The 25,908-nt window shown below is 40.7% G+C and overlaps 1 protein-coding gene across 4 annotated transcripts in view; it reads right to left on the bottom strand.

The window, feature by feature from the left end:
• Dclk1 (doublecortin like kinase 1) overlaps window positions 1-25,908 on the bottom strand; it is a 344,211-nt gene that overhangs the window by 109,491 nt on the left and 208,812 nt on the right. The window lies entirely within an intron of this gene.

Raw genomic sequence — 25,908 nt, 5'->3', positions numbered from 1 at the left:
GGAAGGGCTCCCTGGGAAAAGGGAACAGCCTGGGATTTGTGAGCCTCACATGGTGATGATAACTGAGATTCAGGTGACATGCCATTCACAAATGTAAGGTACTGGTTTTTGAATTATCTTGTGTTCCTTCTGGTGTTTCTGATGAGTCACAGTGTGGGTAACAGTTGGGCCTACCCCTCTTCCATTAAAATATTCCCAGGCTTTGTGCTAATAGCTCAGAGCTTTTGGGCTTGAAAAACTTCCAGCACCTTGCTGCTTTTATGGTCCATGGACCCACAGCTCCAGGATCACCTGGAAGCTTGCATAGAGTCTTAGGTTCCATCCCTAAGACAGACAGAATATGTTTTTTTTCCAAACTAACATTCTTGGTACTTCATATTCACATTAAAGCTTAGAGGAAGTTTTCTAGACCTATGGAGAGGGACCCTTGGAACAATGGACCCCAAACATTAGTGAGAATGTGGGAGTATATGAAAAACCAATATTCTTAACCCACTCCGCAGAGATTCCAATCCCATAAACCATGCACCTAGATCTCAGCAAAGCCAAATGTCTTATTTAGAGAGCAGTATTTCAGACTTTTCTGATGACAGACTCATCATTAGTTAATATTGAACATTCAACTTCCCAATCCCCTTTCTGAGATGTTATTCTGACATCGTGGGTCTGGAAATTAATTTTTAAAGTAATTCTCTGGGTGGCTCAGATAATCAGGGAGATTTAGAAAAAATGCGTTTGAAGAAGGTGCACACTCATGGCTAATTGCAAGGGACAGTCAAGAAGAGAACCATGCAAGGTGGTCTGAGTGTGGGTCTGAATGGTTCAGGTTTGATCAGGTCAGTTAAATCAGAAGGACCAGGTTCTTGATGATAGGTGGAGCTTATATCTAAAGGAACCTTCTAGAAAAGCACATATTCTCATATAAATCTCTTGGAAAGTGGTTATCATGCTTGTAGAGAACAGAGATTGTCTGCCATGAAGGATTCTGTGTTTGAAGAGAAGTCATCCTGACCTTACTCTAAGAAAGGGCCTCTAATCTTTAAAAAAATATATTTTATTTATTATTTTTATTTTATGTATATGAGCGAATTGCCTGCATGTATGTAAGTGCACCATGTGTGTGCAATGCCTGTGGAGACCTCCAATCTTGAGACTGCATAAGGAGCATGGGGCTTTGTGGTCATTGCCTTCTTACCTCAAAGTAAAGACAAAACTTGGAAAGAAAATTCTCCAGCTCGAATCATCTTTGTGCCTACACTGGCATCTCAAGTAGGAAAAATAAAAATTCAGTCGAAAAACCAAGAGCAAAACCCTAACTACAAAGCCAGGAATAAACATTTGGACTATTGTGCAGAAGACAGTAATCAGAATACAGTAACAGAAGACAAGGTAGTTACACGGCTAGAAAAGGATCAAGTGAAACAATGATGCAAATCCATTATAAGCAAAGTCTCATTTAGCTAATGATTTTCAGCAACAAAAAATAGGAATAACCACAGGTTGGTTAAGCTACTCGTTTTAGGGAAGAGACAGGCAATACAAATGTATATGTTTGGCAGAACACACAAAAAAATATGAACTGAATTAGTTATACCCTATCTAAGACCTTTGAAATCATATTTTTATATATAATTCATTCTGAAGGTTTGTGGCCTCATGATGTAGAAATTAACATAAGCATAGGATTAAATGCAAAAGCAATGATAAAAAATGACTGTATTAACTGAAGAAGTAAAATTCTGGAAATATGTTGTGATTGTTTTCAATCAAAGATAAGTATTATGGAACTAGAAGAATGAGTTTTGTACCTAAAGTTATATTACCACCTAAAGGAGGAAATCAAAATTGTAGCATAAATTTCTGTGGACCTCAGTGAAAGTTACAGCACAGGGCAGGACATATGAAGAAAACCTACATGCCCTTCTCACAGGAAACTGAAAAGTATGACAGCCAGTCCTGTTTTCCTTGAATGGCTTAAGTATGCTAAGAGGGGACAAGTTGTAGAATTAATAACCTCTTAGGCCACTGAAGAAGTGTATACCCTGAAAAAAAAATCCAAAGGTTATTAGCAAAAGACCCCCACTGCTATCACACAAGCAAAACCTTTTCTAAAAGCATTCTGAGGGTAACACCAGGGAGATCCACCAGAGAAATTAAGTGCTGCATATAAATCAGTTTTCCGTGACTCAGTTATGCCTATGGGTCTCTAGGGGACTCTTTGAAGAAAGCAGCATGTGAGAACTCAGGGAGAGGGATGAAACAGATCTTCTCCTTTCTTCCTAACTCAGTTCAGGAAGCAGACAACACCTACACTCCAGGACAGCTTTTGTAGAGTCTGTAGATGGCTTTCCCAACACTTCTGCTGTTCCAGAGGAAACAGCAAGCTAGTTATTTCATTTAAAGATTAAATAGGGTAAAAACCACTGGGAAAAAAAACTGAACAGGAGCCTGGGAAGATGACTCAGTTGGTAAAGTGCTTGATGTGCACCCGTGTAAAAGGCTAGACTCTGCCCATAACCCCAGTACTGGGGAGGTGGAAACTGGAGGATCCATTGGGTCTGCTAGCCAGCTAGTCTAGTTGAATCTGTGAGTGAGTGCCAGGTTCAATGAAAGATCTCGTCTAGCAAAATAAGATGGAGACATGCCTGAGGAAGACAGCTGACAGCAATGCCTGGCCTCCAAGCACACAGGTACACACATGCATGCACATATATGAACACATATAAAGTCTGGCTAGGATCTTCAGCAGGATCTTTTCCATGGGTCCTCTCCTTCAGTCCTCACTGAGAAGCAATTGTGTTTTCAACTGGATGGTGATTCACCTGAATATCTGCTTGTGATATAATTGGAAAGAAGCAATGTTTCTGGTTTGCTTATATTTTTGGCAAAGTAGGAATTTGTCTCCATAGAGAAATGCCACTATAAGGCTAGTGGATGGCTTGCCACACAAGCATGGAGACCTGAGTTCAATCCCCAGCCAATACCTTTGTTACATCTATATATAAAAAGCCAGGCTTGGTGATGTGCACCTTTAATCTCAGCATGGCAGAAGCAGATCCCTGGGGCTTGCTGGCCAGCCAGTCTAGCCTACATAGTGATTGATCTCCAGATCTCAGTGAAAGACCCTGCCTCAAAACACAAGGAGAATGGCAAGTATCTAAATTTGTGGGGTTTTTTTTTTTTTCCTATGAATTGGAAAGGGAATGTAAGGGGGACAGGGGAGGGAAGAACTGGAGCAGGGAGAGGAAGGAGTGGAAATGATGTAAACACAGATGTATAAAGTTCTCAAAAGTTTTTTAAAATTTAAATTAAGAAGAAAAAAGGTGGGGGCGGAGAGATGGGTTAGCAGTTAAGAGCACTGACTGCTCTTGCAGAGGACTCAGGTTCAGTTACTAACACCCACATGGTGGCTAACAACCATCTGAAACTCCAGTTCTAGGAGTTGAATCTAGGGGATTCAATGCCCTCTTCTGGCCTCTGTGGGCATTGTACACACATGGTGCACATACATACATGCAGACAAAACACTCTTATACATAAAAATAAAAATAATAAAAAAATTTAACAACCTCGAAAACATCATTGCCTAGTTTTTAATTCTGTGAAAATGAAAATTCAAAGAAGATTGTTACTTATGAACTCATAAGCATTAATTATGTAATCACTTTTAGAGCTATGTTTTTTATTTTCAATTTTTTCTTGTTTTGTTTTTTGAGACAGAGTCTCAATATGGAGTCCTGGCTGGCCTAGAACTCGCTATGTAGACCAGGCTGGCCTTGAACTCACAGAGATCCACCTGCCTCTGCCTCCCTAGTGCTGGGATTAAAGGTGTGCACCACCATGCCTGGGACCCCTTTTTTATTTTTGAGACAAGGTCTCACTACATAGCCCAGTCTAGCCTTAAACTTGCTATTCTATCTCCATATTCCAAATCCTGGGACTAGGCCATTTTCCAAAAGTATAAATTCATACCAATAAAAATGTAGATTTTTAGCACTCAGAAGAAAGCTACATCTGCACATATGTGTGGAATAAAAGGCATATATATGCCACAGTTCTGGAGTGAAGGAAATTTCTAAGTCACTTCCTTTTTCTATATCCTTTCACATTCTTGTAATATAGAGGAGACATCTTAAGAGGGAGCTAAATCCTGAGAATAATTCTGAGTGTTTTACTATAAAAACTTAATATTTCCTGTATTCACTTTGCCCGTTGTATTCTATATATTTCCCTGTTTCTTGTGCTCGGCCCTCTGACTTGGCTTTCCTTTCAATGAGAAGTATCCTTTGCCATGAGCTGCCTAATACGATGCTCAGTTGTACAGTTTAATTTTAAAGGATCTTTTTCATGAGCCATTTATCTCTTTCCCCTTCTATTCCAAATGACAGACATGAAATTACATCTCTGGGTACATGTGATTAATCTTCAATTCAGAAGTGAAGAAAAGAAGAAAAGGTTAGGAACATCTAAAGCTCCTTTTTTATTAGGAGAAAGTAGACTTCAGGTTGAAAATGTGATTTATCTCCTTTAAATCCACTCAAATATCACCTTTACAACAAGGGTCAAATGTGGCTTGAAATGAATTCCCCATGCAGTACTTATGCATGTCCCTGGGCTATAGCATTTCAAGGCTAATAAATATTGTAACCATGGGAAGGCAGCCATCTAAATGGCAGTACATAGGATTTTGGAGAGATTGTGGTCTTTCAATGAAAAGGGTCTGGTTAGAAGGGAGACATTATTGTTGACTTGTGGCCAGGCTGCTTGAAATCAAATGATATTCTATTTGCATTTGGCCTTCAGCCATCAAATAAATGAGTCATTATTGTGATCCACAAGGCAGTTACCTCCAGCAAAATGATTCCCAAAATGACTTCAGTAGATAACTTGTTTTTGTGGCAGACTTATCATCTTCAAATATTTACTGGGTTAATTGTAATTGTATGTAAATGTATTTTTAACAGCAAATTTTGTCTTTCATTTCCAAAACAAAGAGCAAAGTGCCAAGTTGTGTTCACAATTTCACATGGACAGGATTGCTTTCAAAGAATATTAGCTGAAGTGTATTTAAATATTCCCAAGTTGTGCTCTTGTTAGGAAACAAGCGATCTCGTTCCTTCATTCTTGGCACATCATATATCTGAGTTTCAAAATGAAAGAACCCTAAAACATGATTTAGGCCAACAGAGAAGACACGGGATACTATGGTATCTTAGCAACTGCAGGATTCCAGTGAGGTCTACTGGGCCCTGCTTAGGAGATGCTAACATACACAGAATAAAAATGTTTTATGCAGAATCTCTCAACATCTTTAAAAAGGATCTATGAAAAAGGTTCTGCAGTGGATTTATTACTCTGGTAAAGATGATACATGCCATTATAAAAATTCAGACATGCAAAAAGTTAATGGGAGAAAGCAGTAAATAACTAAAATGAAGATTCAGGAGCCAGGCCATGCTGTGTTACACAGAAGCGTCCACATCTTTCCTTGGGTCCATATTTTACAGTGAATTCCCAGGCTTGTTCCCCTTACAAAGCATCTATTAATGTTTTCTGCTATTCATCCTTTTCTCCTTCATTACTCTTTGTATATTAGAAAATTTAGCCTTTTATAGAACACTTCTTTTTTTTCTCATCTTTTTGAGACAGGATCTCCCGGTAGTCCCAGCTGGCTTGGAACTCCCTCTATAGAGCAGGCTGGCCTAGGTAGATCTCATAGAGATCCACCTGCCTCTACCTCCAGAGTGCTGGGATTAAAGGCGTGTGCCACCACGTCTGGCATGGAACACATTTTTTTTAAAAAAAGAAACAGTATTTATTCTTTGCCCCGAGTTTAACTTTTACAATGTTTTTCCATAAAGAATTAATTATTTTGTGTTCTGACTGGCTGACATTTTTCTGTTGTTGTAGGTTCTGGGAACTAATTATTATAAGGAGACCATCCAATATGGTATTTGAACAGCAATCCACAAAGTATTTTCAAGGCATGCTCCTAGTGCATGAGTAATATTATAAATGATTCTAGGAATAGCCAGTGATGTGCATGACTTAGGCAGGCTGTGGAGTTTGCCTCAAGGAAACAACACACAGCTCTTAATTTTATATTTGTTTAAAGAAAACAGAAATGCTGAAAAAGAGTCATACTGGATTATCTATCATATTCAAAACACTTTCAGTCTTTCAAGTTATTTTCTTGTGAGAACAAGAAATCATGGTTGTTTTATCTTTCATTATAAGTATTTTTATTTAAAATAACTATAGTATAAATCTGTGCTTACAAATGTAAGGTTTTCTTTTTCTGTTTGAATCAAAATAACTTTTGGCACCACCAATAGGTATGTTGTTTTTTTTTTTTTTTCCTGGGGTGAGAAAAATGCTGTAAATTGAATGTAGTGATGGCTGCACAATTCTGTGACTATACTAAGAACCACTAAACTGTACGTGGGTAAAATACGTGGAACATGAATCCTAGCTCAGTAAAGCCTTTGTAAAAATAAATTGTGATTTTTTTTTGAGGGGTGGGGGTCTTTTTGAGAGACGGTCTCCCTGTAGCCCCAGCTGTCCAGGAACTTAGGTAGAGCAGGCTGGCCTTGAACTCACAGAGATCTGCCCACCTCTCCCTCCCGAGTGTTGGGATTAAAGGCGTGTGCTACCACGCCCGGCAATTGCGATGTTTTTTGAGTAAGTTGTGTACAGATACACATCTTTGTTTCTTCCCATGACCAAGCTGCCCACAGCATCTTCTGCCCCATGAGGAACAACTCCATTAGGAAGCACGTTTTTTTTTGGAGGAGTGATCTTTGGAGACACTCTTTCCTCCTTGTTTATTCTCATCTGCTCTTTTTCCTTTTTAAAATTCTTTCACGCTCTTGGCTGGGTAAAGGACAAGTGGATGGGGGGATATTTTCTAATCTCCACATTTACATTTTTTGCTGTTCCTCTATTCCTTGGGATCCCATCCTTTATTCGTATAGTTGCTCTAGAATAACTACTATGCGGGTTTCAACCCAAAACAAATAGATTTGAAGGAATCAAGGAATTTACCTTAGCTGGCATCAGCTGAGTTTTATCATGAGGCTCTTGCCTTCTACTCTGTGTGTCCTCACATTCCTGAAGAATATGTGTGTGACACATCATCTTATGTAACTATGGTTTCCTAGAAAAACGGTTTCTCCTCTTTCCTTAATTGTCTGCGCCCGTTATTCACTAGTAGACTTTTGTGCTTCCTACATTTTTATTCTTTGTGATCCTACATTAGAATGTAACACAAGAACGGAGCTATAGGCATTACTGCATTATTTCTAACAGTTTTGATAGCTGTTAACATTAATCACTAAATTTCCAACCTCCAGAGTATATGTCAACATCAAGGTAAGCCAGCCTTCTCCCACCACAGATCTGAAATGAGTCACTGATGAACAAAAAGAAAAGTCTTTAATTTAATTTAGTGGAATCAACCCTAAGACACATAACTGGGAAAATGTCAACTTTTTTTTTAACCTATTTACTCACCTCCTGTGAGCTGCTTCTGTGTTTTAGACTTTAGATTTGTGAGTCAGATACCAGTTAAGATTCAATAGACAGTGATCAGACAATCTTTCACTCATGGAATACTCCGGGGTTGGTGGGAAGCTGACTATCTTACAACACAGGCAGTGCGTGCCTCATCAAGTCTCCCTGTCCTGCTTCATGCAGGACACTGAATGCAGCCCCTCCTGCTAAACAGGCCTAACACCCTCACCTAGTCATCTCCAGATTTTAGTAGAAGATAAATAGCTTTGGATGATTCAAGGAAATTTTCTTGGCTGGAAAGAAGAATGAAAAGGTCTAGAGCTTTCCAGAGGAAGAAAGAGGTGTATGAAACATGCTAATACATGGGCTAAAACACATCTCTCTATTTGGCACCACGCAAGCAGGAACTGTTCGTGTTCAGCAGCCTAACTGTGTGTCTGACTTTCACATAGAGAGCTATGCCTGGACAGGTATGAAGAGCCCAGGAATGTTTGCTTAATAGGTGCCGAATGAAGAGGAGGCATCTACTGCATCTGGACTGCAGAGGAAGCACAGGCTCCAGCAAGGGAAGGAAAAGGAGGTGGGGGAAAGCGGATTTTACAGAATGATTTGAAATATTCCTTACTGCTCACAACCCCAACTCCAAACATTTGGCAAACATTTTTTGAGTAACTACTCTTGGTCAGACACTATAGCTTTATCAACAAAAGAGCAAGAAACCCTCTGTCTCTAGCTTTAAGGAAGAAAGGCAGACACGTAAGTCATTTGAACTCTTCTGTGTGTCAGGCTCTGTGCGAATTCTTTTAAGTGCAAAGTTTGTTATGATCTAGACACAAGTGTGACTCCATCTTAAAAATTAAGAATTTAAGGCAAATGACAACCAGGACCCCAGAGCTCCACAGAATCTGAGTTAGACTTGAACTTAGTCTGGTGCCAGAGTCCCAGGCTGAAACTGGCACCCTGCCGTGGGAAAGGGCTTTGGTAACAGACAAGAGGGAGTTGCTTCAGCCTAGGTGTTCTCAGTACCTGCCTCTGCTATACATTCCTCAGTTTGGGCTGGATCTTGGAGTAAATGTAAGAACAAGAAGAATCAGCAGGAGGAAACTGGCACAAATCTACCTTGAGTGTGTCCGGAGGACCAGGGGCTTGGAAGGCTATACAAAGCTGTGGGTCAGCATGCACACACACCCCAGTTCTTCTTTAGTGATTCTCCCTCCCTCCCCAGCCTGCCTTGGTGGGGGTGTGAACCAAGGAACAGAGAAGACAAAGAAGACAAGCAAGGGTTCATCTCCAAACTCACAGACAGTAACCTTCATTTCCAAACACTGGAGTGTAATGATACAGGAAGAGTAACCCTAAGCTGGGGCGTGATTGCCAAGTTAGTCATACTTTAGTGGTCTCAAATACATATTTTTCTTGAGAGGAAAGTTATAAAACTTTAGATGAAAATTCCCCAGATGAATTTTAAATACGTTTTGGTAATTCAGAATTATCCTTAACACACCTTTATAAATACAAAAATGGGAGACCAATTACGGTTTGGTGTTTGCACTATTCTTTGGGGCAGCATATAGTGTTAAGACAGTTCCATTTAAGGTACCATATTTTCTAAGTTATATCTATTTTAAAGTATGATCTTCTATAGGACCTATTTGCACATATTCTTACTCTTGCTTTCTTTGTCTGAGTCAATTGTCTTATTGAAATTCTGTTGGGATGGTTAGCTATGTGTTTCTTTGTATATATGGTATATGGGTAACTATGAATTATTCTATGTTAAGACCTTAAAGAGGAATGCAAGTAAAGCACCAATTTATGTGAAAACATAACTATTTTACAGTGGTTCACAGTGTCTTTTTTATAATTCAGTCCTTATATAGAATAGCAAAAGAAAAAAAAAACAAGAATTGCCAATAGTATATAAAGATTCACACACTTGTAATTATTTGTGCATCACTTAATGAAAGTAATGTATGTCAACTTTAATGGAACAAAGGACTAATACATCTACCCTCACCAGCACAAGGTTTAAAACTTTTTATGTATTTATTTTTATTTTATGTGTATGAGTGTTTAATCTGCATGTATGTAAGTGCACCCATGTCGTGCAAAGCCAGTGGAGACAAGAAGCGGGCATAAGGGCCCCTAGAACTGGAGTTCAGATGGTTGTTAGCTGTCATGTGGGTACTGAGAATTGAACCTGAGTCCTCTGGAAAAGCAGCCAGTGCTCTTAACTGCTGATCCATCTTCCCAGCCCCATTAACACAAGGTTTTAAAAAGTCTACAGATACCTCACTGATATTCTCATGGATGCTTTTTTCTAGTTCACGTAAACTTAAAATTCTCTTTAATAAAAATTGTTCTTTGTCTTCCCCTAAACATTCTTAGTGACTGTAGTAGGAATGATTTACCTTGACATCAGCTGAAATGACAAATGTATAACCACAACCACCAAAGGGAAAGCAATATTTTAAATTAGGCAAACCTGTAGATACACCGGAGGGACAAGTCCACACTCAGATCATTTCAACACTGTGGTTGCTGTGTTGGGCTAGAAGACAGAGGTATGTGGAGGGGCCTCTGGAAGCTGAAGCAAGAGACAGCTAACTCACCTGGGAGCAGGGGAGTCAGGGAAAGCAAATGGAGCAGGGACGAGAAACAGGTACATTGTGAACACTGTGTTTTGGATGTGGAATGCCCTCCAAGAAAGCTCATGTGTTGAAGGCTTGGTGCCCACTGTGGAAGTATTCTGAGGTGGTGCCTCTGGTGGTGATTGGATCATGAGGGCTCTGACTTCATCAGTGGATTAATCTACGATAGAGGCATCTCTTAAGGTTTATTGGGAGGTGATGGAGGCATAATTAGAAGAAGTGGCTTACTGGGAGATGTGTCCTCAAAGGTATGTTTAGATATATTTTTCTCCTGATCTGGTGCTCATGTTTTTCTTCCCTTCCCTCCCTCCCTCCCTCCCTCCCTTCCTTTGTCTCATCCTTCCTGACCACCATGAGTGAGGAGCTTGCTCCACTACATGCTGCCCACAGATGATGTTCTGACACTTACTACAAATCAGAAACAATAAAACCAAGTGACCATGACTGAAGCCATCAGCCAAAATAAACCTTTCATCCTTAAGTTAATTTTTTCCCCAGGTATTTTGTCGCAGCAATAGAAAACTAATTGATGCAGAGTATGTAACGATAAACTACATAAAGAGAAGAGAAGGCGCCCAGAATGCAGGATAGCATGACCAGGAGAGGGAGATGGAAAGCAGTACAGTGTCAAACCTGAACTACTCAGGTGGAAATGGAGGCGGGTAAGGGCTGGAGGATATAGGGTCTCTGGGATCATTTTAAGGGGACAAAGGGATCTACCAAAATATTTTAAAGAGAGTGATTTCATCAGAGCTGAATTTTAGAGAACAGTAGGCAGCAGGCACTATAAAGGATAGACTGAGTGTGTAAGACTGGAGGAGGATGAAGCCTAGATAATGCCTGACAGAGATTGGAGATGATGTTTCACAAGCTCAACGAATACTGAAGGGACGCGCCAGCCAATATGCAGAGTAATCCTGGGGACATGCTTCTCTGACTGTGATAAGCAGTCACAATGAAGCACAGTCTATAACTTTTTTTAAATCAAAGTTATTTGTAAAACCACAAGGGGAGCTCAGGGCATGGTGACCTAATCCTTTAATTCCAGAGGCAGGCAGATTCTCTGTGAGTTGGAGGCCAGTCTGGTCCAGATAGAGAGTTCTAGGGCAGTTGTGGCTACAGGGAGACCCTGTCTCAAACAAACAAATACAAACAAAAAATCCACAAGGGGAAATGGAAATAGGTACATCATCAATGTAGTACCTCCACCAGCTTTTGTCATTAGTTGGGGAATTGTATTGGTGGTAATGGTAAGGAATGATTCAAATCTCCAGAAATCTAAATCATCTACTTACAAAAATAAAACCAAAACCAGAGAACAAGCATGAACTTGATTCAGGAAATATTATAGGAGATAAATGTCAGATTCAGGAAGGTTTAATTGATAGCATAGTGTTTAATGGTCATGTTCTTAAAGGATAAGTTTTGTGTTTCTTAAATATTTTAGTTTTCATCTTAATTTCTGTGTTTATAATAAGTGACTTTCACTCAGAATTGAGGGAGTATTCACAACATCAACATCAACAGGAAATAGGAAACACAACATCAACACAACATCAACAGGAAAGATCATTAACATGAGAGAGGTCTTCAAGTCTATATGAAAACAGTAAATACCCAGATCTGAAACACAGGGTAATATAAGAACACAGGGCATGTGTGGCTGATTAGATTAATTCCTTCTTTTTGCTTTCTTTGATTTCCTTCCACAACTGCTCACAAAGGTTTTTGAACACACACATAAAGTCTATAAAAGCCTAAATAAGTCCCATTTATAGCTAAAAGATTATTTCTTGGAACTACAAAATACCCATAAATGCCTTGTCCTGGAAATTTGGGCTACATTAAGAATTCTCTTCAATGTTCTGCCAACAACGGTTACAGCCTAAGTCTTTCAGGAAAACCTTTGTGAAACAAATGAGACATAGTTGTCACTACTTCAAGTCCTTGTGAAGATACTGAATTACTTCTCATGAGTAAGTATGTAAAGAAATATCTGGAAAAACTGCTCTTAGTAGTAAGAGCAAACATGAGCAGTAAACATGCATTATACTCCAAAGACCTTATCCATAAACAATGAGAATTGAACTAGAAGAGAGGAATTTGATGGCTCCAAACAATCAAACAACGAAGAGATGGGAATGCTAATCACCCTGATTTGATTTGAACAGTTACTTGTGAATTTTCACACAGCACCCAATAAAGATGTATAACTATGTGTTAATTAAAAAGAAAAAGGCAACGAAAAACTAAAACAAACTTGGCTAAGGTCACTCGTATTTTCAACAACATTGCACAAGGCTGGTATGGCTGTTGGTACCGTTTTGTTTGTGTGTCACAGACTGGCTACTCCTTCATGTTCTTAATTTTAAAAAATACATACTTTGGGCCAGGCATGGTGGCACACGCCTTTAATCCCAGCACTTGGGAGGCAGAGGCAGGTGGATCTCTGTGAGTTCAGGGCCAGTCTGGTCTACATACTGAGTTCCAGGACAGTTGGGGCTACAGGGAGACCTTGTCTCAAAAAGACCAAATATATATATATATACTTCAATGTATATGTGGGTAAAAACGGTATTAGCGTGTGCACTTGCAGAGTCCAGAGGAGGATGTCCTCTCTACCTTATTGCCTTGAGACAGAGTCTTCACTGAGCCCAGAGCTCGAAGTTTTGGCTAGATAGGTTGGTTCACCTGCCTCTGCTCCCCAGTGCAGGGTTACAGGCATGTAAAGCCATTCCGGCTTTTACCTGGGTACTAAGGATTCAAATTCAGGTCCACGCGTCTTTGAGGCCAATGTTCTTATCCACTGAGACATCTTCCTAGACCTAGCTTCATTTTCTCACATGTAGAATATTGTATTTTAATTTCTTAAATTATAGGCAGGAAATGATGCTCTGGTTGGGGGTGGCAGGACAGCCATGTATGATGACTGGCCCCGGGAATACATCTGGACTCTAGTTTGGGTCCTCCACGATAAAATGGAAGGTGCTAGTGTTATTTCCTTTTTCTTAATGTTCCTAAGGCCCAGGGTCGTAAGAGAGGAGGCCAACTGCGTGTGCTAGAATAAGTGTATGTGAATGAGACAAGAGAGAGGGAGACAGGCAAAGAAGGGAAGAGGGAGAGAGGAAAAAAGTGGGGTTCACAGTCCTCTCCACGGGAGACTGTCAGCTCTGACTCTGATCACAGGCACTGAAAAGCTAAACAAATGGGAAGAAACATAAAAATTGTAATGTGGCTGTGTACAAGGAATAGTAATTATATTAATTTCCTAGTACTGCTTACCACATGTCTAATTACTATGCAGCATGGTAATGAATATGCAAATCATCAAGTATACATTGGATTAGCCCAAGCACATCTTAACTACAACTCCATTCACGTGTAGTCTGCCTTCACAACCAATCACCCCTCTAACCCTGCTCATTGACCCATGACTTATGGTCTTGGAAGCTTATATGAGTTGACAAGGTAAAGAAGGAATCAAATGAATATTTAAAGGAATAATACATTTGAAAAATATATATCATTTTTTGAAAAAATGGTGTATATAACCAGGCGTGGTGGCACATGCCTTTAATCCCAGCACTTGGGAGACAGAGGCAGGTGGGTCTCTCTGTGAGTTCAAGGTCAGCCTGGTCTACAGAGCAAGTTCCAGACCAGGTGGGGCTGCAGAGAGACTCTGTCTCAAAAAGACCAAAAAGAGAAAAAGAAAAAATGGTATATATAAATAAAGACAAAAGATATGCTTGCTGGTCTGTATTGCAGGGTGTTTTGAATTAAATTTATGTTAGGTGCATCAATAGTTTGGGGAAATGCACACACTAGCACATTTAATAATAAAATTCTGAAAGAACAAATAGTTAGGAAACGTTATAATCATATTTCTAAAGACTCTCCAATAGGTGTTTATAAGAAATACAAATAAAACAAAAAAAAGCCTTCAGTTTTCTCTAAAATCACACCTATTCTATAACGAACAGTATCAAATGCATTTCTTGTTTCCTTCATCATCATGCAACCCCTTGTAAAAATATGCCACACAAATTCAAAATGAAGTAAGCTAAAACAAATAAGAAAGAAGGAATCCCAAGTATGAGTCGTAGAAATATCCAGGTAACCTGGGCAATGGATCTAAGGTTAAGGAATGAGCTCAGGGTGAGAGGATAAAGCTCATTCCTGTAGCTTTAAGAGTTTCAGTGAAATAAAAATGACAGAAACTATTCACCAAGATTTCTGAATGAGCTAGATACAAGTCGTATACTACTTTACAGCTGGGTTCTCAGCTTCAACACAGTTAATATCTGGGGCTGGATAATTCTTTGCTGTGGAGGGCTGTTCACCAAAGGATGTTTCCCACTGTCTCTGACCGCTAGATACCAGTGTATCAGCCTCACAACTGGGACAATCAAAATATCCCCTCCGTTGCCCGGAGGAGCAAAACTGAGAGTTCTCCTGTTGAGAACTGCACCATAGAATGTGGAAATCAAATTCTGGTAGGGTAGTCATCACTAAAGCACTAGCCCAGGTCACTATTTATACACGAGTAAGGAATGTTTTCTTTGATGGAAACTATGAAGCCACATTAAAGTTATATTCAGCAAAACAAAAAACTGAACTTAAAAAAATATATCTTATTTACTATTTTTTATTTTATGTGTATGAGTGTATTGTTTTCATGTGTTGTGGGTGCACCTGTGTTGTGCCATGCCTGCAGAGGTCAGAAGAGGGAATCGGATCCCCTGGAACTGGAGTTACGGACAGTTGTTAGCTGCCATATAAATATTCACCTACATATTTCATGACTTCATTGCTTTGATGCCATAACTGGTATTGCTTTTTTTTTTTTTTTTTTTTTTTTTTTTTTTTTTTTTTTTAATGTTGGGCGTTGAAAGAGCGAGAAACAAGAAATGAGGGAATGTTCTACAAACCTGCAAACAGCAGATTATAAAAATGCACTTCAGTTCCATGTTATGATTTAAACGGAGATGAAAACTGAAAGATAAAACAGAAAAGACAGAACAAACAAGACAGCAGAGGTGGGGTGCCAGCAGGGATAGGGTGCCGGCGGAGGCGGGGATGCGGCAGAACGTTAGAGACAGGATTGGTTGTGAAAACAGATGCTCCCTTGGCCCTCTTTTCCTTTCTCTCACAGACCCTGGATCCAGCCTCCTCAGCCCTGGCTGCTAATCATCCCGATCCCCAGGCCAGGACAGCTGCTCACTGTGCCTCTCTAGGGGGATCCTGGGATAGAAAACTGAAAACAGGCAAGGGCAATCCCTGGCTGCCTGTGATGAAGGCCACACCTGCCTCCACTCTGTGAGGAATGTGGTTTTGCTCCACTCAGTACTCCAGCTGGGGCGTTCCCTCACAGATCCAAAACAAGAAAGCCAGCCAGTCATGGATGGAAACCTCTAAAACCATGAACCAAAGTCACTTTCTTTTGTCCTTATAAGTTGAATGTCTCAGTATTTGTCATAGTGACAGAAAGCTGACTGACATTGTTAATGGAGTTCCTTACTTAGATGTGGCCTAGGAATCCTTCTGAACACAAGGCTCCAGAGAACTACCCCAAGTCATCATTTCTCTTTCCCAGCAACATATCAGGCCACCTCTGCAATGAAGAGGAAGAAGGTACTGTGCTGACAGGACCAGTGTCATGTCCATCTGAGGGCGTAGGTTGGAAGCAAGGAAAAAGCCCAGTGACAGAAGCACTGTCGCTGTGAGCATCAGAGTTGTGCCACAGTGAATGTGACCCAAAACATGGGGGAGGGGGCTCCTGCCACCACCTCCAAGGAGCCACTTAGAGAAAGGCAAGAGGAGGCCTCCCAAGACTTCTGGCAAGGTTAGCCCCACAAACAGCTGCGACTGTCGCTCTAAAGGTACATGTGTGTATGTCCAAAGGCACGTTTTAAGGAAATGAAATAAGGAAGGTCTAAAGCGCTGATTTTCAAAGCATTGTTATGCATCATTTTGAAAAGCAACAAATTTCTTGTAATTTAAATAATTACCAAATAATGAAAACTGAAGTTTTCATGTGCCAAGTTTCATTTAATGGGGAGAAAGGGCAGGGAAAGAAAATGGCCATTCAGCAGTTCCTCAGTGAGATTTATGAGCAAGTTCTATAAAACTTCACAAACAAAATATTAAACCTTCAATGCTTAATCACAACAAGATGTCTTGATGTAAAGGGAGTTGAGGTGCATTTCCATCAGTGTGAGTTAATGCTGCAAGCCTCCTGCTGTGCCCAGGGCCTTCCTTTAATTCCATCATGTCAGGCTCGGGTGGCAAATTTAACAGAACATCCTGGGGCCTGTCAGAATCGGCACTGGCTACAGAATCCAGGATAAAACTTGTCCAAAATTTTTCTAACCTCAAAACTGATTTTCTTCTGTTATTCAGCATTTAATATGTTTCATCTTGGTCTTTAAAAAAAAAGCAAAAAAAAAAAACCGCAACAAAACCCTTTACCTCATTTCCTCCTAGTTCATTCATCCACTTCATGAATGTCTTAGTTTAAATTATAAAGAGTTTTTTTTGTGTGTGTGCCAGATGGCTAATGTCAGTCAAACAGCTTTAATATTTTCTAAGTAACAGGATATTGTATTTAATGTTCTCAGAACTAATTTCAGTCTAAAAAATGGTAAAAAAAAGATCTAAACACACACACACACACACACACACACACACACACACAGGCACTCTCTCTCTCTCTCTCTCTCTCTCTCTCTCTCTCACACACACACACACACACACACACACACACACACACACACAGAGGCACTCTCTCTCTCTCTCTCTCTCTCTCACACACACACATGTTCTAGAATGGAAAATTTCTATTCTCTCCAAAGCCAAGTTTTGATATAAGACCTAAGGGGGAAAAAATCAAATATGCTTTATAACAAACTACTAAAAGCCCACAGATCAACATAACTTCTATTCAAACTGTAAATTCAGTAGGGATCTATTTGCCAAAAAATGTCAAAACAAAAATACTTTGCAAATTTATTGATAGATCTAACAGCATCATTATTTCTGTGCACTCTGGTGAATTATGTACATGAAAGAATATTTTGATCTTGGGAATTCTTTATATGGCTAATTTCTTTCTAGACAAGTAAACACCAAACAGGGCCTTAAGTATTTCTTGATAGGTGTAAGTCTATAAAGATTGCAATTCTATTTGTTTCTTAACGGTTTAAGGCTGTGTGCTGAAGGATACTAATAGCATTCCATAGCAAAGGACATTCCAAGCTAAATATGATTGAAACAGCATTTTAAGCAGCTCAAAACATCACAGTACAGTTTTAGTAGTATTAGAACTTTACTAAGTGCTGTTTTTAGCAGGGAAATCTTCTAAAGGCCCTTTTCAACAAGGGATTCTGTTGAAGATTGTCCTTGGAACTCTGGTAAGAGAAAGGAGGATGGGCCAAGAGGCCAGAGTGCTGGGTGCGTGAGGGCTTGTGGGTATAGCTCTTCTGTTCCTACTCCTTCCTTGCACCACTCAGAACAAGGCAGTTGGACAAAGAAGAGGGACTGGAAGAGAGAGGAAGTATGATCTGCAAAGACCGGTCATCCATGATGAAAGGGGAAGGGGAGCACATTTTGTGATTTAAAGTTTTTTCTCTATTTTTGAGAATTTCATACATGTATACAATGAAATATGATCATACCTACTCCCCCATCCTCCCAACTCCTCCCATATCCCGTATCACTTCCACCCCCCACCTTCATGGTTTTTCTTTTTGATAGTCCACTAAGTACAGCTAGTACTACCTACATGTGCACGGGTGAGAGGCCAGCCATCCTCTAGAACATGGGAAATCTCCAGTGGTCATATCCTCAGTAAAGAATGATTCTCCCTCCCCCCAGCAACTATCTATTGCCAATAGTTCAGTACAGTGTGGGGCCTGGAGATCATCTACCACATCTATGCTGGGATTTTGGCTGGCTTGATCTTGTGCAGGCCTTGCACAAGTAACCACAGCTTCTGTGAGGTCATGATTTCAATAGCCATGTCACATCCAAAGACAGACAGCATTTCACAGCAGACAGCATTTCACAGCTCTCCTCTCCACCTTCTGGCTGGGTTGGTGCATTCTTTCTTCCTCCTCTTCTAGGATGTTCCCTGAGCCTTGCAGGGGCTGGGTCAATGTAGATGTCCTGTTCAGAGCTGAGCCCTTGGTTTTTTTATTCTCAGCACTTTGACCAGTCAGGCATCTCTCTACTGATGCTGTTGGCACCAGGAGCTGGGCACAACTTTTTTTCACATTAGGCACTGACAAAATCTAGCAGGGAGCAGTTAGCCAAGGCCCTCAGCAAAACTGCAGCATTGGGGGAATTTTGCCATTCGACTGTACTTCGTGAAATCTAGTCACTTTTTCTAAAGGACCTCACTCCCATCTCTGTAAACCATTGTTATTTCTTTCACAATGCTTGTCACATTCCATTTACTATGTCCTTCCTTAGCAGAGTGTAATTCCCATGAACAGCCTGGTCTGTGCTGTTCATCTTTCCACCCTACTGCAGCATCTGTCTATCAGATAGCATACTCAAAAACTGTTTAAAGATAAATAGGCCTGAGCCTGCTCCCTGTCACCTCTCCTCTACCTGCGTGTCAAAGTCTTCCACCATTCCTACCCTCTGACCAGGTTTAAATGGATGTGTGTGACAAAATATCCACGTTACTTGGTAGGATCAACACCATACCTCAGATGTGCCTTATGGGCCCAAGCCAATCATACTTTTCTTCTGGCACAGGGAGCAGAAACGTGTGGTATTATTTGAATCTGGTCCAATCAGAGAGAGGCTCAGAGCTTTGCCAATGTTTGAGTGAAAGAGGTTTCACTCTCTCCAGGAGCGAGGAAGCATATGTACCTGGGACCTTTTAGTAGACTTCTCACTTCTACTGTCAAAGCCCATGAGGTCAAGGTCAAAACCTAGATGTCGAAGGTCACATGCAGAAGATGGCAAAGTCAAGAGCTTCACAAATATATAAACTATAGCCCTGAGACCTCAACATTTTCTAACTCAAATAACCCTGAGACCCTGCTCTCAGCTTTTCACAGGTGAACTAACTCATTTTCTTTCTTTTTAGGCTGTCAGGGCTAATGCCTATCCCACAAGAAGAGCCATTTTTGATTTAACTCCCAGCATTTAATTAACTGAATAGAGTAAATTTGAGAGAGATTTAACTTTCTCAGAGAATATTTTTACTTAAAAAGTGAAACAAACAGATCTAAATACATGCTTAGTTATTAGGATGTTTCTGAGATGGGTGTGTATATTAGTCACTTTTCTGTTGCTGTGATAGAAACACTGACCCAAGCAACTTATAGAAGGAAGAGTTTATTGAGCTTACGGTTCCAGGGAAATTACAGTCCGTCATGGCAGGGAGGCATGGCGGCAGAGGTGGCTGGAGCAGGAGCAGCAGAAGCTAAGCTCTCACATCACCACGCAGGAACAGGAAACAAGAGTACAACTGGAGATCCCGCAAGGCTTAGGAACTCTCTAAGCCCACCCCCAGTGACCATGCTTCCTCCAGGATAGCCACACCTTCTAAAGCCTCCCCAAACAGCGCCACCATGTGGGGTCAAAATGTCCAAATACTTGGAGCCTATGGGGGACATTTTCATTCGATCCATCACAGTGTGGAATCACCTTTCCTTTTCCTCCCTGAGCCATGCTTTAGGCTAGCCCATTCCCAGTGACGAATCATCCAAAGAGGGAAATGGAGTCAATGCTGCAACCACAGCACACTCAAGTTCCTCCATCATCTTTCAGCAGTGCTATATTAACTTAGCAAACAGTGAGGGCTTTGCAGTAGCTCTGCTGTTTCTTTTGTTTTCTGTTGGTTTTTTTTTTTTTTGGTTTTTTTTTTTTAAGCATGTTTGACCAACTACTCAGGTTAAAGTTCAGGGAATAGATGTTTTCAAATTTTCACTTGATTAGCTGGTCAAATATGTTACTTTTTTTTTTAGCCAAAGAAACAACAGAACTACTGCATAGCCTTTTGCTATTGTTAAATGAAGACAACACAGACTGAGGAGATGCATAAAAAATGTATCTAAGAGCCATCAGCTTACTGAGGGAGGAAGGCTTCTGCTGACTGGAGGTTTAGAAAGACTAACTGAGTTGAAGGATGGGGAAAAACACCACGAAGGGAGGTAAGGAAATCCTGAATTACACTTGGGACTGGATGTTCCACTTGGACATGAGTACAGCGTATGTGCCCATGGGTGGGGCAAGTCATCGATAAAGAATAGGAACGTGGAAAAATCTCTAAGGTCCTGTCAGTTCATTCTGTGAAATACAGATTTCTTATCCAGAGAGTGACATAACCAGGATGGGGCCTTAGCAAAGACAGGTTCGCAGTGGCTTAAGAATGTTCAAAAAGTGAAGTCCGAAGGACCTAAACCAGCATAGGAAAGTTATGGTGACATGATGGGGCGGGGGGCCTGGGAGGGGTCAGCCTGAAGAGGCTGCTCCAGGTTAGAGTATTATCTCATTTTCCTGCCACTCAACTCTATCTCCAGGGTCTTAGCTACCAGCACATCTCCTCTTGCCGAGCCAGAGCACAGAGGACACAGGAGCTCAGGGATCCAGGTTCGGGGGGGTGGGTTAAATAGTCCGTTAAAAGCCAACCTAGGACCCTCACCATCATCTTCAGTATAAATTCTATAGAAAAACATGTTTCCTAAAAGAACAGCCTAAGCACAGGAGAACAAGCACAACTGTTAATAAGGAGGGCTATCGGAATAAGCAGTTGGCATTATTTTAGAAATTATGTGCTAAAAATAGCACTTCTAAGAGCATTATTGTTTTTCTCTCTAGATTCTACTGTTGCTTTGATTTCAGTCTAGACTGTGTGTCTAGTTTAGACACATTGAAAACTGAGTTTGGGAATCTGAAAATAGGACTGTGCTGACATAAATCAAGAAGGACCAGTGGTTGAGACAAGATTTGTTTCTCCTTTTTCCTGAGGAGGTTTGAATAAGTAGGAGATGGATAATACAGAACAGTTAAATTATGGAAGAAAATGAAAAAGTTGCATAAGCATTAATGAAAAGATCTAAGACATCTAAATAAGGCACTAAAATTAGCAAGCAGATCTTAGCCAGTGCAATCTATCACTTCTCAACAGAAGATGAAGAATTTCTTATTATTCAAAGAGGCAGACCTTTTGTTATCACGCAGGAGAAAATGTTGGGTTAAGGACAGAGAAAAGGATGTGGATTTAGCTAATTCTAGACTCCAGTGGACAACAGATGCTCCCTCTCTTGCCGCTTCTTGTGATGCGATCATTTGTAGAGACATGATTTAGGTGATCAGCTCCTATTGTTGTGTTTTATTTTTCTTACAATTTGGTGCTGAGAAACAGGATACAGATGTACAGCTTGTCTTGAACAAAAACCATAAAGATTTTTTCTTGGCATTAAAAAATACATTTCTTTACAAAGCAACAAGAAACAGAAAGCATGCTCTCTATCTCAGTAAATGGAGCCTGGGCCCCCTCCACTGTCATGAGCTGAGCATTCAGTAAGTATGCTCACATTGTATAACACCAACATTTCAACATTAATCATGAAGTAGCAGCTATTTGATAGTGAGGAAGGAGAAATAAAGCTGAAATATCGGGAACAGAGGTATCAGAGCTTTCTGAATCTGGCCAAGGCAGTTTTTGTGTTACAACTGGGCCAAGACTGAGGAAGCTCTGGTAACTTCCTCCTTTCAACATTGTCTCTCTACAAAGAAGATATTAGAAATGGGTGTTTTCTAGGGGCTGGAGAGATGGCTCAGTGGTTAAGAGCGCTGGCTTCTCTTGCGGAGGATCTGTGTTTGGTTCCCAGCACACACACGGCAACTAACAACTGTCCATAACTCCAGTTTGAGGGGAATCCAATGCCTTCTGACCTCCATGGGCACTGCATGATATGGGCACACTTACATACACGCAGGCAATACACTCATTTGCATAAAATTTAAAAAAATTAGAAATGGATATTTTCTTATAAAACTGAAGACCCTGTGTGCATGAGACACACACACACACAGACACACACAGACACACACACACACCTATCTTCCTGGAGTCAGGCAGGCCTTTTGGGAATCAGCTCCCCATCACATGCCATCCACTTAGCCTCTTTCAGATCTCCACATCTCTGGAGCGGGTTGATGCTTACTTGGTAGTGCATAGGGTAGAGTTTTTGAGAATGTATGTACTGAGGTTTGCCTGGCATGTGATAAGCTCTCATTCTGGCTCTGAACTATTATTGCTGAATTTTTTTCACCAAGGCCCTGGACACTCAGAATTTCCTAAGGAGTTATCCATCAGGGTTTTGAAGGTCAAATGTCGGGAAGGAAGGAAGTTTGGGCAGATTTCGAGGGCAAGGAGACATCTGAGGTGAGAACTAGTCTTTAACCTTACAAGATAGGGTAAAGAAAATACACCATCTCAGAACTTCATTATTCCTTAAAAGAAAACAAAATCTCTCCTGAGTATGAGACATTGCTTCTCCCACAGAAACAAGCTTGCTTCTACTGCTCCACGGTGAGAAGCTTCTAGCAACCAGCACCATGCCCTTCTGCTCCCACTACCACCGGCCCCTCCTGCCATTGTGTTTCCTCTGCCTGGGAACATTCACCTAAACCCACGCACATCCCCCTTTGTCTCTCTGGATGCTATTTCCTGAGCTTACAGGGTGGTAGAAATACTAACTCAAGCACCCGTTCTCCAGTTCTTCCGACAGAGCTTCATTCACCATGGAAACAAGATGGGACAGGCAACCTGTTGCTCTCTTAGCTGTAACCTGCTGTCAGCTAAAAACTGCTATTGAAGTCAGCAGCAATGCACTAATAGTCAACACAACAATAAAACATTGCTCTTAGAGAGTGAAGGCATGGTTACATTTCTTAAGGTCATTCTGGGACCTGCCTCATTATAAAAGATAATGAAGGAACAGAGAACACAAAAGAAATTTGACAGAAAACAGTGATGAATCTTGGTCTGAGCGCAATCTTGTGTTGAGTCAGTAACCACTGTGCTATAAAAAGGAGATTTTTTTTTCTTTCTAGCCTAGAAATAAGAATTTCCATAATTTTTTTCCCATAAAACACAAAGTTCCATAAAATAGGACTGTTTGTTTATCTGTTTGTTTCTGGAGTGGTCAAATCTCTTCCAAACCTCACAGGTCTGTTTAAGATTTAAGACTGTCCACCACCACACCTCCAACCTTCAACAGAAGGAAACCTGACCACAGGTAAGGGACATACACACCCTGAAATTCCTTGGGTCACAGTATCCAAAACAAGGTTCCAGAGCATCACCACTGCTTCTATCTGTCATCTATCTGTCTATCTATCTATCTATCTATCTATCAATCATCTATCAATCATCTATCAATCATCTATCTATCTATCTATCTATCTATCTATCTATCTATCTATCTACCTACCTACCTAATAGAGTACATGAAATTGGGTGGGGGTTGTAGGGGGCGCAAATGAGGAAAAAGATCTAAATATATTGTATGGAATTCATAAAAATTCAATAAAAAAAGATTTGAGAAAACTAGGGCAGGGTGTGGTGGCACATGCCTTTAATCCCAGCATTCAGGAGGCAGAGGCAGGTGGATCTCTGTAAGATGGAGGCCAGCCTGGCCTACATAGTGAGTTCCAGGTCAGCTGGAGCTACAGAGAGACCCTGTCTCAGAAAACAAAAAGAAACAAAAGATTTAAGAGAAGACCAGGAGAGTTGCTTTCTTGGGGCACTGCAACCGCACCTTGATGAGGTGGAATGGAAACAAAGGAATGAATCTGACAACAGCTACATCTAGGCAACTAGAAACTATGAGGTGTGAGTAGAGAATATAAGGAGGCAGCAACAAATGACATGTCTGTGTCACACAAACACTATCTCTGTACTTTGTGCAACTCATTGTTTTCAGATAGTCACACACCAAAAAAATGCTGATTCATAATTGGCTGCTAGAAGGCTGTAAGAACAGATGTACTTTGTGGGTGCCAGGAATTGAACCCAGGTCTTCTGCAAGAGCAGTCATCACTCTTAACAGCTGATCCATCCCTCCCACCCCACTCTGAATTATTTTTATTCCAATTGGTGATGCCAGTACAGGACAGACGTAGAAGTTTTCAGTGTATATAAAGATATACTAGAAAGTTATTCTCAATGAAAATAGATGAAATATTAATCTAATATTACCGAAGGCTATAAATTCTGGGTTCTGAGCCAGGGCACAATAATTCAGAAGATTTTTGTTTTTGTTTTGAGATAGGGTCTCACTATGTAGAACTGGCTGGCTTGGAGCTCACTATGTAGATCAGGCTGGCCTCAAACTCATAGAGATTCATAAGTCTCTGCCTCCCAAGTGATGGGATCAAAGGTGTGGGCCATCAAAACCAGCCAGGAGATTTTCTGAAGGCAGAGTTCATTGCTTATTCATTCAACATCTAGTTTAACACTTGGCAAATAGTGAATCTCATAATTTGATTATAAGTAAGAAGGAATTACAGGGCTGAGGAGATGGCTTAGTCAGTAAAGTGCCAACCGCACAACCAAAGGGGCCTGAGTTCTGATCCCTAGAACCCATGTCAAAAGCTGGGAAGGGCAGCACAGACCTGAAATCTGAGCACTGAGTGGAGAGGAGGGGCAAGAAAAGACAAGACAGGTGGATTCCTGAAGCTCACTGGCAAGCTGAGCACCAGCACTCTGCCTGCATCTGCCTCCAGAGTGCTAGGATCAAAGGCTTGCATCACCAAACTTGGCTATTGTCCCTACTTTTGACTTCTGGGGCTGTCCCTTCAAAACTAAGTTGTAAAAGTCTGATTTTAAAAAATGAGCCAGAAGGCTAATCATAAGCAAGTTACCTGAGCATTCATGGAAAGGGTTAATGCTGTTTTACTTGCTTTGATTTATCATTAACTTGCATAGGCTGCAACCATATAAACACTGAGGGCAGCCTTTACTGAAGGCTAATTCAAACTTTCTAACTGGATACACACATTCCCAAGGAAGGTTAAAAATAAGTAGTTTGGAAAAGTAACTAAGCAAGTAAATCAAAGGAATTTAATTTTTAAAGATTGGAGTCTAAGGGTCAATGTACCCCTTACTCCGAATCCAACCTTCTAGGCTCTGGGGTGAGGTGCCAATCACCTGCAAGAGGACTTCAACCAGCTAGAAAATCAATTGACACATGCAGAGGGACCTGCTAAATTTCCAGAATCCTAGGAAGCAAAACCCTGCAAGTCCTTTGGGCTAAAGAAAACATCCACTAAAAACAAATACACAACATAAATACCCCTTACATGTAAACACAGAAATTGATCAGCAATTCCCAAGCACAAAAGTCTAGTTAGAATTTTAAAAGGCTCTGATAAAATCCAGCAATTCTACTATCCAATGTCCAAGTAGATCCAAGGAGGGTAACACAAACCTCACTTGCCTTCCAGGTACTACCTCTGCTTCTCAAAGGCCCATTCCCTCTAGGTTCTCCCTATTCCTGTTGGTTGGTGGCACAAGTCTGTAATCCTAGCTACCCAGGAGGCTTGGTGGTCTTGGCTTGCTTCCCCCTGGGTAAGATATATCTCTGTAACAGGAGCAAAGCACAGATGCTTAGTACACACACATCTTAGCTTCCAGCCTCCAGTCCTGTCCTTCTCCTTTGTCTTTTTTAGTTATCCCCCCTCCTCTTCAATTATGCAGTCCCCTTCTCTCTCTCTCTCT

This window comes from Nannospalax galili, unplaced genomic scaffold, assembly GCF_000622305.1.
Source record: "Nannospalax galili isolate Female #2095 unplaced genomic scaffold, S.galili_v1.0 scaffold1354, whole genome shotgun sequence".
In the NCBI taxonomy this organism is placed as follows: Eukaryota; Metazoa; Chordata; class Mammalia; order Rodentia; family Spalacidae; genus Nannospalax; species Nannospalax galili.
The sequence above is the reverse complement of the archived record's forward strand: the minus strand, read 5'-3'. Positions and strand labels throughout refer to the sequence as shown.